Raw genomic sequence first — 16,193 nt, forward strand, 5'->3', positions numbered from 1 at the left:
TTCTGGTAAGGATTATTTGACCTTTGTCTTTATCTTTAATGTTTAATACTACTCTTTATAAGTTAGTTATACAGATTTTTAAAATAAGAAGATAAAAATTTCTTGGGGATTTTTGGGACAGATTTTCTACAACATAGAAAGTAAATCTTTTGACTTTCTGTTAAGGGAGTTGTTAATAACCCGAAGTTATAAAACAGTTTCTTTCCTTTTTTTCTTTTCTTTCTTGTTTTATCATAGCATCCTATTTATTTGAAATATCTGCAAAAGAGCAGTGCTCATGTTTTTTTTCCTTCTGTTTACTTTTTCTAACAATCCATTGATAGATATTGGTATTCATAAATATTGTATGACTAACTGAAATAAAATGTTCCTTTGTACTTAAGTTTTATAAACTAGATTTGAATTGTTAAGATTAAAGTTTGCTTCAAGGAAGAGAGTACTTCAGCCAAACTTTTTGTTTTTAGTCAACTTTTCAGTCGTATTTCCATTTCTGAGTTTTGATATTATATAGCTTGAAAAAGTCCTACAGATTTACATGCTTTAGTAAGAATAGTACTTAAATACTGTTTTTAATTAACTCCTTCTAGCCTTTCTAAAATAAATATTTAATTGGCAGGGTGATTTCTAGCAGCTCTGAAAATTTCCAGCAGGTCATTTTCTGTTCCAAAAGTTGGAATTTTGCTAAGTCAGATGAAGCTTGTTATTTAACATGCTGATTTGTGTTATGGTCGACACATTCCCTAGATGCTTTGTTCACAGTACTGCTGGAAAATACCCAAGACTTTAGTGTTTTCAAATAAATGTTTTGTGGGCACCTCAAATAGCAGGTTTATTTTACGAAGTTTTACAGCATGTGGTGGTTCATTTATGTGAAAATGTTTCCTATATGAAATGTATTTGTGCAAGTAACTTCCCAGATAGAATACTGGTAAAACAACCTATTAATGATGTAGGTATTTAAAATATTGAGATTTGAATGTCCAATGAAGAGTTAAATTCATTTACCATTCACACTAAAAACTTATTTTCTTATATATCCTTTTAGTTCTAAGAAAACCTGTGTTATTTTGCCTTTTATAAATATGTACTTAAATTACAAAGAAATTTAGAAATAAAATAGACTAGAAACTACTTTTTATTAGCTGAATATTGCTAGTTATGTAGTTCCATTTTCTAATTCTTGTTGTAGAGCACTATATAGACCAGTATAGTGCTGGTATAGACCAGTATAGTGCAGAAAACGGGGGTTTTCTGTCTTTTTAAGAATGAAAAGGCCTTTTTATTGCCAAATTTATTGAACCACATAGTGAAATTCTACTTTTAGTCTCTATTGATTTAAGAAATTACATAATGACCAAAAGTTCCAAAAACTGTGAATTAAGTAATACTTTTAAATGAAAAGTTTTCTTTTCACTGCATATGAATACCTTTTTATTAATGCTGGCAGATGATCACAGCTTATTGTATGTCTGATCATTCTAGATGTTAGGTGATTTGGGCCAGGCCTAAGATATTCAACCGTTCATTCCCAAATGTGTAACCCTTGAAGAGCAATCTTGTGCAAGAAAATCATTGTTTTATGCCTGTCACTTACAGTTTTTTGTTGTTGTTGTTGTTTGTCACTTGACAAGTTCAGACCTACAGAAAAGTTAAAAATAGTACAAAGAATTCTTGTATATCTTTAACCTAAATTCTTTAAATATTAACATTTTACACCATTTGCGTTTACCTTTTCTCTTTATATTGTATTACTTATTTCCTCTGAACTTTCTGAGAGTAAGTTGCAGACATGATGTCCTTTTACCCAATTTTTTTCCTAAAAGTTTTTATGTCTCTTTAGTTATCTGTAATCAGAAAGGTGTCTCAGTCTTTGTTGTTTCCCGACATTGACATTTTGACGAGCACTATGTTTTTCCCCCCCTAGAATAGCCCTCAGTTTGGATTGTTTGTATTCTTGTGCTTAGAAATATCACAGTGAAGTGTAGTTAGTTCATCATGTCAGTAGGCACATGATGTAACATTGTTCATTTGGTTAAGGTAGCATCTGTTGGTTTCTTCCTTTTGATTAATATGTATCTTGTGGGGATGTACTTTGAAGCTGTGTAAATGTCAAGAACTCTGAAGGGTCTTACAAGATAAATTAGCCATGGATGCTGGCAAAAGATAGGAGATAAAGGATTTTTTTTTTTGAGGATCAGAGATAAAAGACTTTCTTACTCATAGTGATAGCAGCAGTCAATATGTTACTATTTGCCCTGGTTCCCCAACTCAGTTCCTACAGGATGATGTGAACAGGACCAGGTGACTCCTGCAAAACAGGAGTTAATAGGGGAGGAACCCAGGCATAGGAAACTTGAATCTTATATGAGGGGCAAGAAATCCGGCCTAATATTTGTCCAAGACATTATCTTTATCATAATGGGCATTAAATGACCTGCCCTTTGCTTAGGAGGAAAACACTATTTCTACTTCCAAAGCTGTTCAGTATACAAATATCCTTGAGAAGAGACTCCAGGACAAAGGGAGTCAAGTGTCCCTGCTTGTAAGACATGACGAAGCATGAGAGACTTAACAGTGAATTGTCTCCCAACAATAATATCCTGTTATTTAAACTTTCACCCACTAGTTTTTGTATCCATTGATAATTCTTGTTTGAATCAGTTATGATTGTTGCCAAGTGATGAATTTTTAATTCTATCATATCTTTATATTTATTACTTGCTTTTTTTCTGACTTACTCCCCAGGTCTCTCACTCTTGCCCTCTGGGATAACTTCCTAAGTAAACTCCCTGAATACAGGACTTTAAGATTCTACATTTAGCCCTGGCTGGTTTGGCTCAGCAGTTAGAGCATCGGCCTGCGGTTCAGCGAGACCCGGGTTTGTTCCCCGCTAAGGGCACGGACCTTGGTTGCAGTTTGTCCCCGGCCCCGGTTGTGTTGTGTGGGTAGCAACCACTCGGTGTGTCCCATTCACGTCGATGTTTCTCTCTCTGCCTCCACTCTGAACAAAAAATAAAATGTCCTCAGGTGAGGATTAAAAAACAAAAGATTCTACATTTAAGGGAACCTTGGACCTCAAACTCAGCATGTCTAAAATTGAGTTCAGTTTTTACTCTAAATTCTTGTGTTTTTAAAAAATATTTTCTATTATTTGATGATCAGTTTTTCAAGCCAGCAACATAGTTGTGCCAATTCCTTCCATTTTTCACTCCTATGTGGTTCTTCCTTCTACCTACCTATTGGTAATCAGTACTTTTGACTTTATTCCTGTGTATGCCTTTGCTCAAGCTCTGATCGCTATTATCTGGACTATTACAATAGTCTTTCAGCTGTTCCCATTATAGTTCCTTTCCAGTTTATCCTTCACAGATTTGCCTGAGCAATATTTTAAAAATACAAATATTCTCTTGATCCTTTTTATTTAAAACCCTTCAGAGGCATCCCATCACCCATAACTCCTCAGCCTGAAAGACAAGGTTCTTTAACATCTGTGTCTTTTTAAGGTTGTCTTTATTCTCAAGGCTCATCTCGTTCTTTAGCTGCTCCCTTCACTGACAAGTTATGTTCTAGTGTGGAGATTGGCAAACATTCATACAGGGCTAGATGGCAGATATTTCAGGTTTTACAAGCCACATGTGGTCTCTGTTGCATACTTTTTTTTTTTTTAAAAACAATCCTTTAAAAATGTAAAATCCATTCTTAGCTTGTGGGCCATACAAAAATAGCCTGGGTCAGATTTAGCCAACCATAATTTGCGGGCCCTGTTCTAGCCAAATAAAACTATAGTATATCCTATTTTTCATTAGTCTCTGCCCTTATATATGCTATTAGTTTGTAGCATTGAATAAAGAACCTCTGCTACATAGCAGACTTCTTCCCATCATCCTTCCAAATTCAGCTTTTTATTTATTTCTTTTTTTTATCCTCACTCGAGGACATTTTTCCATTTTTTTGTTCAGATAGAGTGGAAGGGAGGGAGAGGAAGAGAGAGAGAGAGAAACATTGATGTGAAAGGGACACATCGAGCCCTGGCCGGTTTGGCTCAGCGGTTAGAGCGTCGGCCTGCGGTCCTGAGAGACCCGGGTTCAGTTCCCGCTAAGGGCATGTACCTCGGTTGCAGTTTGTCCCCGGCCCTGGTCGGTTGTGCGGGTGGCAACCACTCGATGTGTCCCTTCACATCGATGTTTCTCTCTCTCTGATCCTCTCTCTCCCTCCCACTCTACCTGAACAAAAAATGGAAAAATGTCCTCGGGTGAGGATTAAAAAAAAAAAAAAAGAAAGGGACACATCGAGTGGCTGCCACCCGCACGACCAACCAGGGCCGGGGACAAACTGCAACTGAGGTACGTTAGCGGGAACCGAACCAGGGTCTCTCTGGACTGCAGGCTGACGCTCTAACCGCTGAGCCAAACTGGCCAGGGCCCAAATTCAGCTTTATAGGTTAACTTCCTACTGAATCTTTTTGTGCTCCTTTAGAACATATGTTAATCATCACCCTTTTTTTTGCTGCCTGCATCTTTATGTTACTGCCCTCATTAGTGACGTAGTTATATGTGTACATATCTTTGCATTTTGCTGGGAGCTCATTGATGAAAAAAAAAAATTATTGCTGAATTCTTTCTGCTCCTAAATGTCTTTACTTGATTTGAATTAAAAGAAAAATTTAAAAATTGAAATAAAAATGGGATGAAATAAAGTATGGCTAATTGAATATGCCAATAAAATATCTAAAATGGTTGGTTATATTTTTTGAAATTTTTTTTTTTTTTTATTGATTAATTTTTGTTACAAATGATTCTCCTTTTTTTTCCCCCCAGTGGTTCCCCCCTCCCCCTTCCCTCCCTGCCCCTTCCCCCGATTGTTGTCCATGTCCACTGTTCTATATTTTTTGAAATTTAAAAAATACAATTAGCCCTGGCCAGTGTGGTCCAGTTGGTTGAGTGTTGGCCGGACCACACACTGAGAGGTCCCTGGATCATGCCCGATTGTGGGCTTGATCTCCAGTAGTGGGCATGCAGGAGGCAGCCAATTGATGTTTCTCTCCCTCTCCTTTCCTTTCTCTAAAAAAGTAAAAAATATATTTAAAAATAAATAAATAATACAATTAAAGAGGTTGTTTCATTATCTGGTGGATTCCCCCCTCCTTCATTTAAAAATAATGTAAAATTTGGCTATGAAAGTATAGAGTAATATAATTAATTTTTGTGCAACGGCCATCCTGGGTGCAGAATAGCCGTTCATATAATTCAAGTCTTATTTTTCTCTTTCTTTCTGGCATTTTAATAATTTCCACACGTTTTTATACTTTTACCATGCACTTACTATATCTAAAAGCACAGTATAGATTTGTTTGCTGTTAATTTTATAATAAATTATACATGCACTTCTGCTACTTGTTTTCCTCTGTTTTGAGATTTATCCATGTTGATATGTGTTATTTCAATTAATTCATTTTGTTGCACATTATTAATTTTAACATGCACAGCTTTTCCCACACTTTAACATCTTTGAAACTGTGATTCATCTTTAAATCAGTGTGTTGCCCTTATAATTAGTGTTTTTTCTTTTTTTGTGGTACATAAATAAATATAAGATGATTGTGGTATAAAGCACACTTGTATGTGTTGTATGGAAAAGTCATACCTTATCTATTCCTTTTGTGACAACTAGGTTATTTCAAAAATTTTTAACTACGTACAGTTTAGCAGTGAACATTATTTTACCTGTTTTGTTGTACTTATGTGTGGGAGTGTCTCTAGGCAGGATATATACCTGGGAGAAAAATTGCTAGATTATGACCATTTTCAGTTTTGCTCTCTAAAGTGTTTGTACTTTTTACCCTAGTATATATAAAAGTCTCTGTTGCTTCGCTCTTCTTCAGCATTTGGGTATTTTACTTTTTGTCCGTCTGATGGGTATAAAATGGCATCTTAATACAGTTTAAAAAAATGTTTTTATTGATTTTTTAGAGAGAAGAAGGGAGAGAGAGATACCAACATTGATATGAGAGAGAAACATCGATTGGCTGCCTCCTGCACGCACCCTATTGGGGATCGAGCCTGCAATCCGGGCATGTAGCCTGACCAGGAATCAAAGTGGGACCTCTCAGTCCATGGGAAGATGCTCAGTACACTCAGAACACTGGCCCAGCTTAATATAGTTTTAATTACTATTTTCTTTATTACTAGTAAGGTTGAGAATTTTCTTTTAATAAGTCGTTTGGCCTTTATTTCCTTTTTTGTAAATTGCCTGTTTATATTTCTTACCCATTTCTCTACTGAGTTTAGCCAAGCATTGTGATTTCTTTAGATCTTTAGTCAGCTTATCTTTATTTCTGGTATCATTTGCTAACTAAACAAAAGTTTACCTTTTAATAAAGTCAGATTTTTCAGTCTTTTGCCCTTAGAGTTTGTGCTATTTGTAACTTGTTAAAAGAAAAGCTTTCTTATGGGATTTTTACATGGAAGCCTATGCTATGAGAGATCCAGTCCCCATAAAGCAAAATAGATTGTGCTCATAGACTGATGCTGGCAGTGCTAGGGACTCCAGGGGGTCTGAGGGAGAGTTTTCTAATTAACAAAGACAGATTGAAAGCAGAAGTAGGTCGCTTACCAACTCTACCATATAAATATATGTTTTTTCTAAATGAAGAAAACAAGATTCCTCAAGCTAGCAGGCATCTTAAATAATTTGAAGCTTTTAGGAAAAGAAACATATCTACCTATCTAGATAGACAGCATATTTCATATGTTTAAGTATATTATACATTTTATTTTATATTTTATATAGTAGTACATATGTGCCTTGCTTTGAATACTGTACTTCTATATACAATAAAAACTATTGAAAATTAAAAAAGAAAATATTTCTGCCCGACTGGTATGGCTTCATTGTTGAGTGTGACCCATGCACCAAGAGGTCACCAGTTTGATTCCCTGTCAGGGCACATGCCCTGGTTGTGGGCCCAATCCCCAGTGGGGGGCATGCAGGAGGCAGCCAATGGATGTTCTCTGTCATTGATGTTTCTATCTCTCCCTCTCCCTTCTCTCTAATATCAATAAAGAAAAAATGTATTTCTTTCTTTTAGAGGTTTATGATTTGTTAAAAATGTAACATTAATTTTAACTGACAAGGATTAAAAATATATATATCTGTTGTGTAGGCTGACAAGGGTATGCTTTATGATGTGAGACATTTGTAGATTCATTTTCTTTCTTTAAAATCTTCTTTGGAATGGAAAAATAGAAATATCTATAATTGTTGATTAAATTTTAGCTAAACTAAAATTATTTAAAAAAAATAGTACACCAAAATTTGAATGTACAAATGAAAATAACTTATAAAAGAGTTGAATTAAATGAGCAATTCTTCCACATAATATGATCCATTTCTTTGATGTCAGAAGAAACACTGATAGGTTCATGGTGTGGTTTGTTGCCACAAATTCAAGTTGGAGTACTAATGAAGGAACCTAAACTTTGTTTTCTTTTTTCTCAAGTGATTGAATATTTACACTTCAGACTTGTAACTCTGAGAACTATGCCAACTATCTGTTGTCAGGGCTAAGTATGGTAAAGGTGGAATTAAATAATATTAAAACATTATTTGATAGTATTCACAGTAGATAAGACACTAAAAAAGTGAATTTGATATATCTTTCATAGATTACTAACTCATTTGTCATTTGAAAAATAAGTTAAAAATTAGGTCAATTAGTAGAAATTTAAACTTTAGCCCAGATAACAGAGCTTGTGGCTAAATATTTTCATTTGTGGTATGACCATAATTATTTCAGGGGCTGTTACTTGATTTTTGGAAACTACACTAAATAAATTAATATTAATTTAATTAAAATATGTTTGAGCCCTGGCTGGTTTTGCTCAGTGGTTAGAGTGTCGGCCCGAGGACCAATGAGTTGAGGGTTTGATTCTGATTAAGGGCAAGTACCTCAGTTGCCGTTTGTCCCCTGTCCTGGTCAAGTCTTGCAGGGGGCAACCAGTTGATGTGGCTCTGTCACATCGATGTTTCTCTCTTCCTTCTCTCTCTCTCTCCCTTCTTCCCAGTCTATCTGATAATAACTGAAAAAATATCCTCAGGTGAGGAATAGAAACGAGATAATCTGAGATACAGTGGTCAAAGTAGCATTATGATAACAAATATGTAGTTGTGTAATTTGGGGCTTTAATCAGTCACTGTATAATTGAAATAATGCTGTGTTATTTGTTTTTAACATTCTTTTCTGTATTTGATATCTTATTTTTCAGTTTTTTTTTTGTTTTATCCTCACCCAAGGACATTTTTCCTTTTTTTTTTTTTTGTTCAGATAGAGTGGGAGGGAGAGAGAGAGAGAGAGAGAGAGAGAGAGAGAGAAACATCGACGTGAAAGGGACACATCGAGTGGCTGCCACCCGCATGACCAACCAGGGCCAGGGACAAACAGCAACTGAGGTACATGCCCTTAGCGGAAACCGAACCTGGGTCTCTCTAGACCACAGGCTGACGCTCTAACTGCTGAGCCAAACCGGCCAGGACTTATTTTTCAGTTTTAAAGGTCTTAATAAAAATGTCCTTTTATCCTTCTGTAAAATGCTGACAAATTTTCAGTTGAAACATAAGTGGATTTCTGGTTTGATGATACACAGTTACAAATATAAAAACGATTCTGAATGAAACTTTATTGATATGTTAATATTCTTTGTGCCTGAAGTTATTCTTGTGTCTGAGAATATTTTTAAAATGGAAAAAGCGAAACCTTTTCTACCTAAGTATACTCATGAACGTAAAATTTTTAACTGTGGATAAACCAAACTGGAATAATTATTACATGAAACCAGATTATAGACAGGTGGTACCTTGAAGACTTCATTATATCTCCTTTAATCTCTTTGATTGTCAGAACTTGTGAAACTAAAACGCAGTCATTTGTATAAAAATTAGATTTGTAGTAAAACTGATGTTTGCAATTTTCTATAAAAAATAATTTTGAGCCCTGGCTGGTTAGCTCAGTGGTTAGAGCGTCGGCCTGTGGTCCAGAGAGACCTGGGTTCAGTTTCTGCCAGGGGCACGTACCTTGGTTGCAGTTTGTCCCCAGCCCTGGTTGGGTCATGCGGGAGGCAGCCACTCGATGTGTCCCTTTCACGTCGATGTTTTTCTCTCTCTCTCCCTCCCTCCCACTCTATCTAAACAAAAAATGAAAAAAATGACCTCGAGTGAGGATTAAAAAAAATAATAATAATTTTGATGAGGTATTACCTCACACCTGTCAAGAATGGCCACCATCAACAAATCATCAAACAACAAATGTTGGCGAGGGTGTGGAGAAAAGGGGACTCTAGTACACTGCTGGTGGGAATGCAGACTGGTGCAGCCACTATGGAAAACACTATGGTGGACAGGGTTGGGGGGGAGATAGGGAGGAGGGTGTCAATGGGGAAAAAAGGGAGAAACATCTTTAACAACAACAACAAAAAGAATAAAAAAATAATTTTGAAAAGATGTGAGGCAATAGAATAGCTTGAGACTTTTTAATTCAACTCTGCTAGTCTGTGAGGAATGCAGAAGTAGTTTAAGAAGAACATAATTTCTCTTTGGTTCACTAGTTATCTGAAATAGGTTGGCCCTGTTATATTCAAAAAGATATTCTGCAGTGTTGAAAATCATTGCAGTGATATGCAGAAGTCCTGTCTTGGAATGACTAAATTAATTATTAATTTGCTATGTACCTTAAAAATGCTTTGGTAAAGACCACCTTCCCTGAGTTACTTGGGTTACTTCTCCGAGAAAAGTATTGCTCGTGAACACCGTCTCCCCTAAATAAAGTGCTTCACTTCTTCAAAGTTCATCATACCTGAGATGTGCCAGGAAAAAGATCGAGAGCCACTGTAACTGGATTTAGAATTGTGGATTCTTTTGCTGCTAAGGATCTTTAAAAACACCCTTTTTGTTAGGTAAGAGAAGTGTTAAGTTTGAATCTGTTTTACTAGAAGGATGGGAACTATACTTTAGCAAAGAATATTGGGTGTTTGTGTGGTAGGAGATAATCAGTAAGACAGATCAAAGGGCCCTGGTTGGTTTGGCTTAGTGGTTAGAGCGTCGGCCTGAGGACTAAAGAGTCTCGGGTTCAGTTCTGGTCAAGGACACGTACCTGGGTGGTAGTTCGGTTCCTGGTCCTGGTTGGAGTTGTGTGGGAGGCAACCAATCGATGTGTGTCTCTCACAGCCATATTTCTCTCTCTCTCTCTCCCCTTCTCTCCCTTTCTCCTTCCATCTCCCCTTTCCTCCTACTCTCTCTGAAAATCAAGGAAAAACATCCTTGGGTGAAGATTAAAAAAAAAAAAAGACAGATCAAAGGAAGAGATTAATAATATTTTGCGGACGAGTGTAAAGTTCTATGTTGATAAGATCTTGGGGTTTAATTTAGATAAAGAAGAGAAAGCGAGGACTCTGAGGAGATGACTGCACCCAGGTTGAGACCAGGACAGGATGGGGACCTGGTAGTAAATCAAGAAGTGCGTGCCATGGCCTGTTTTGCTCAGTGGTTAGAGTGTGGGCCTGTGGACCAACGAGTTGCGAGTTAGATTCCTGTCAAGGGCACGTACCTTGGTTGTGGTTCGGTCCCCAGCCCTGGTTGGGGTTGTGCAAGAGGCAACCAATCAAGGTGTCTCTCTCAAATCGATGTTTCTCTCTTTCTCTCTTCCTTTTTCCCTCCTTCCCACTCTATCTGAAGATAAACGTAAAAATATCCTTGGGTGAGGATTTAAAAAAATAAAAAGAAGTGTGTATGCACACGCAGTGGTCTTGCTATTTTGTAGCCTGCTTACTGATTTTTACCCAGTGTTTTTCAGTCTTTTGTCTTTAGTGCTGATCATAGCATGCTGAAGTCAGTTATAATCTATAATTTATATTTGTGTAATTTGACTAAAAAAAATCCTTCTGTTAGTGAACTTAGTACTACTCTTAACTGTGGAGAACATTACTTTTTTCATATAGTATGATCCTCTAGCTCTGTTAGCTTTGAAGCCATCAGATTATAGAAGCAGTGATACATTTTACCTAGACAGATATAACAATTTTATCTTTTTTATTTCCTGTTCCATTCTCTCTTCCTTTAAAGAGTGGTAAAATGTTTACTTCTTAAAATTTTTATATTTATTTTCTTGTGGTACGTGCCCCTAGCGGGAACCGAACCCGGGACTCTCTGGTCCGCAGGTCGACGCTCAACCACTGAGCCAAACTGGCCAGGGTGTAGAATGATTACTTTTGAAAGTGAACTGCACCTGTGTCTACTTATTTTTAAAAAATGTTTTTTTATCCTCACCCGAGGACATTTTTCGATATTTTGTTCAGATGGAGTGGGAGGGAGGGAGGGAGAGAGAAAGAGAGAGAGAGAGAGAAAGAAACATCAACGTGAAAGGGACACATTGAGTAGTCGCCACCCGCACGACCAACCAGGGCTGGGGACAAACTGCAACGGAGGTACGTGCCCTCAGTGGGAGCCGAACCCGGGTCTCTCCAGACCACAGGCCGACACTCTAACTGCTGAGCCAAACCGGCCAGGGCTCTACTTATTTTTAATATGTGCTGGAAGCATAGTTGATAGGTGTGTTCAGAAAAGAAATCTGAACGCCAGATTTTCATGTAAATAGTATCAAAGGTTTACTTTGATATAATGTTACTGTTTGCTTATTTCTAGTTCAGTGAAAATATTCTCTAAGATAACTTTCATCAAGGTGACTTGTTTGTTGCTAGTTCTTTTTTTTTTTAATTGTGAAGTATTGGCCACAGATGATTTGCTTTGGTCCTTTATCCCTGTTTATTATGAGGCAATACTTTAGTGCCCTGAAATTTTCTTTAGGTAAAAAACAAACAAAAAAATCCTTTTTTCCCCCCTGTCTTTAAAGGCTTCTGTTTTGTTATTTTCACTTATTTCTTCTTGTAGATCTTTATAAATCTTCAGTACTGATCACATTTTCATATTTGTATCTTACTTCAAAACATAATGTTTTTAGTAATTTAATAATTTTATATTTAATTAGTGATGGCCTGAAAGAACTGAGATTACTCAGTAATCATTTGGGAATGACTCGCTAATATATGGATTTTTATGAGTTTAGTTTTAAATATAATGCTTAATATTTATCAGTAACTCATTGGAAAAATAGTTGACTTGTTATAGCTATGGATGACATCAAGCTGTAGCTGTTAGTGCAGTCAATATTGAAGGAAGAATTAGATTTAAAAATAGAGATTTGAAACAGTGAGTTACTACTCCATACCCATTATTAAAAAAAAACAACAAAACATGTTAGTGAAGATGTGGAGAAAATGGAACCGTTGTGTATTACTGGTTGGAATGTAAATGGTGCAGCTGCTATGGGAAACAATATGGTGATTCCTTAAGTTAAAAAAAGAAGTGCCATATAATTCAGTAATTTCACTTGTGGGTATATACACAGAAGAATTGAAAGCAGTCTTGAAGAGATTATTCCTCCCCCCCCCCGGACATTTTTCCATTTTTTGTTTAGGTAGAGTGGGAGGGAGAGAGAGGAACAGAGAGAGAGAGAGAAACATCGACATGAAAGGGACACATTGAGTGGCTGCCACCTGCACGAGCAACCAGGGCCGGGGACAAACCGCAACTGAGACGTGCCCCCAGCGGGAACTGAACCCCGGTCTCTCTGGACCGCAGGCCAACGCTCCAGCTTCTGAGCCAAACCGGCCAGGGCTTTAAGAGATATTTTTACACCTATGTTCACAGTATTTTTTCTTGTTATTGGTAATCCTCACCTGAGAATATTTATTCCATTGAATTTTAGAATGAGGGAGGTGGGGGGAGAGAGAGAGAGAGAGAGAGAGAGAAAGAAAAAAACATCAATGTGAGACAGAGACATTGATTGGTTGCCTCCTGCACACACCCCAACTGGGGTCAGAGATCGAATCTGCAACCAAGGTATGTGCTCTTGACTGGGCATCGAACCCAAGACCCTTTGGTGTGTAGGCCAGCTCTCTAACCCCTGAGCCACACCGGCCAGGGCCATAACAGCATTATTTACAATAATCATAAGGTGAAAGCAACCCAGATGTCTTTAGCTGGCTGAATGGATAAACAAAATGTATGGGATATACATACAATGAAATATTACTTAGCCTTAGAAAGAAAAGAAACTATTTTTAAAGATTTATTGACTTTTGGAGAGAAAGGAAAGGGAGAGATAGAGAGAGAAATATCATCAATTAGCTGCCTCCTGCAACTCAGGCATGTGTCCTGACTGGGAATTGAACTGGCAACCTATAGGTGACGGAGAACAATGCCCAACCAACTGAGCCACAAAGGCCAGGGTGAATAAATAGTAAATTCTGACATGTGCTACATCATGGATGAACTTTGAAGACATGTTAAGTGAAGTAAGCCACTTAAATGAGGTACTTAGAGTGGTCAAATTCATAGAGACAGAGTGTAGAATGGTGTTTGCCAGGGGCTAAGGGGAGGGAACAAATGAACAGTTGTTTAATGGGTGCAGAATTTCAGCTTTGGAAGAGGAAAAAAGTTCTGCAGATGGAAGATGGTGATGGTTGCACAACAGTGTGAATGTACTCAATGCCACTGAACTCTACACTTCAAAATGGTACTTGTGTTTTTGAAATCCTCACCCAAGGATATTTTTCCATTTATCCTCAGAGTGTGAGAGAGGAGGAAGGGGGTGGTGGTGACAGAGACAGAGACAGAGACAGAGACAGAAGCATTGATGTGAGAGAGACACATCGACCAGCTGCCTCCCACACGACCCTGACCAGGGCCGGGAACGAACTGCAACAGAGGTATGTGCCCTAGACAGGAATTGAACCCATGACTCTTTGGTCCGCGGGCCGATGCTCTAACTGTTGAGCCAAACTGGCCAGGACAAAATGATAGATTTTATGTTATTTATATTTTACTATAAATTTTTTAACTTTAAATAATTTTTAATTACAGTTGACATGCAATATTATATTGGGTTCAGGTGCACAATCCAGTGATTAGACATTATTTAACTCACTAAGTGATCACCCCATAAATCTAGTACCCATCTGACACCATACATAGTTATTAGAATATTATTGACTATATTACCTATGCTGTACTTTACATCCCCTTGACTGTTCTGTAATGACCAGTTTGTACTTCTTAATCCCTATATCTTTTTCAACCATCCCCTCATCTGGCAAGCTCTCCTTTCATCTGCAACCATCAGAATGTTTTTTGTATCTCTGAGTCTGTTTCTGTTCTGCTTGTTTATTTTGTTTCATAGAGTCAGTTGTTGATAGGTATGTATTTATTGACTTTTTATTATTTATCTTTTTGTTCTCCTCCTCCTCCTCCTCCCCCCTCCCCCTTTAACATTTCATGTTTTGGTGGTGCTGGACTCCTCTAGCTTTTTCTTGTGTGAGAAGATCTTTATCTGTCCTTTGATTCCAACTCTGGCCCCAAAGCTACAGAGCTCAGTTCCTCCCCATATGTCCTTGGCATGATTTGAGCTGCTGCCTCAGCTCTGAGCTGAGTGAGTCCGAGTAAGTTCGTGAATGGGCTCTTTAAGAGGAACACCTGGTACTCCAGCAGCCCTACATCTCACTCAGCTACAATACCTACTGGTTTTTACAGCCAGCAGTTATGGGGACTTCAGTTCCTGGCACTGGAACCCTGGGATGAGGGCGTGGTGTTGTGCTGGGACCCCTTGCTCCTCAGGGGAGACCTCTGCAGCTGAGATATCCCTCCTGATTTTTATCTGCCACATGTGCGTGTGGGACCAGCCTGTTCTGTGTCTCTGCCCCTCCTACTGGTCTCGCTTCTTCTGTATGTCTTTAGTTGAAGTACTTCTGTTCAGCTAGATTTCAGGCAGTTCTGCATGATGGTTGTTCTGTACTTTCATTGTAATTTTGATGTGGTTGTGGGAGGATGCGAGTAACACATTTACCTACCCGCCATTTTGTCAGGAAGCCTAAATTTAATCTACCATAATTTTTAAAAAAAGAAAAATTAAAAATTTGAGAATTGAACAAGTGAAAGAAGAAAGTTGAATACAGAGAATACAAGGCTTTATTGCCTTTAATTAAATCTATTTGTGATGTCTCAGCACATTTGAAAGAAGAACCTGATTATATAAGTTTGGCAGAAAATGATTCAGAATTTTCATAATTAGCTAATGAATATTAGATAGTAAAGTATTTCTCTGCTTCTCCCCTCCTTTTTTTTTTTTTAGAAGACCTGATAATATGTATAATAAGACAAAAAAGAAAACATTTCATTATGGTTAGTGGTGGTCAGACCCATGCTCTTGGGTGTCGATATTGGTTACATTGCTGTTGTGGTAATTGTAAAAGGATGTGAAGAGACTGGATAGAATTCAGATGGGTCTTAAAGTATTTTAGAGGAATGGAAAAATAAGGCCCATTAATCGAAGTACCTTAGATGATTAAGTTTGAGAGTTAGAAGCTTAATGGGTGCTCTAACAAGAATCTTCACCATCCTCTGAGTGGTATTTTATAAGCAGCTCCAGCTCACAAAGGGGTAGAATTTCAAAACTTCATTTTCTTAGTTGATAAGAACAAATGACAAAGGCATTAATGATACAGCAGCAGAGGTATAACGTAGTATATATGGCTATGAAAAATAATAGGAAATAGTATTGTACTGAAGCAGTGTTTTGGACTGCGTGGATGTCAGCAGCTCCTGAGAATACTGTAATTCTGTAAAATCCATAAACATGCAGTATAAGAAATTCTTATCAGGTCATGAGTTTATTTGCTGGAGGTTGGGAGGAGGGAAAGGCTTATTAATACCTGGATATGGCAGGGAGTCCCAGTGGTCAAGTTAATTAGTAATTTAGAATTCTTTCTTTAAAAAAAAAAAATTTGTTGTTTTATTTGGTTTTTATTTTTGTTGTTGTTAATCCTAAATTTAATCTACCATAATCTATCCTCACCTGAGGATATTTTTTCATTGATTTTTGTTTTTTTTAGATAGAGTAGAAGGAATGGAGGGAGAGAGGAAGGGAGGGGGAGAGAGAGAGAGAGAAACAAACATCACTGTGAGAGAGACACATCCATTGTTTGCTTCCCGCACATCCTGACCAGGGCTCGTGATTGAACCTGCAACCCAGGTATGTGCCCTTGAACAGAATCAAACCATAGACCCTTCTGTCCTTGGGCCAACGCTCT

General features: G+C 37.5%; 1 protein-coding gene across 7 annotated transcripts in view; it reads left to right on the top strand.

The window, feature by feature from the left end:
- HIPK3 (homeodomain interacting protein kinase 3) overlaps positions 1–16,193 on the top strand; it is a 110,106-nt gene that overhangs the window by 13,922 nt on the left and 79,991 nt on the right. Inside the window, exon 1 of one of the 7 annotated variants that reach the window (XM_036260171.1) lies at positions 13,805–13,817. The exons of the other annotated variants lie outside the window; for them this stretch is intronic. The gene's annotated coding sequence lies outside the window, so the exon portion shown is untranslated. Of the gene's footprint in view, positions 1–13,804; positions 13,818–16,193 lie in introns of those variants that run through there. 7 annotated transcript variants of the gene reach the window in all.

This window comes from Molossus molossus, unplaced genomic scaffold (genome assembly GCF_014108415.1).
Source record: "Molossus molossus isolate mMolMol1 unplaced genomic scaffold, mMolMol1.p scaffold_m16_p_13, whole genome shotgun sequence".
In the NCBI taxonomy this organism is placed as follows: domain Eukaryota; kingdom Metazoa; phylum Chordata; class Mammalia; order Chiroptera; family Molossidae; genus Molossus; species Molossus molossus.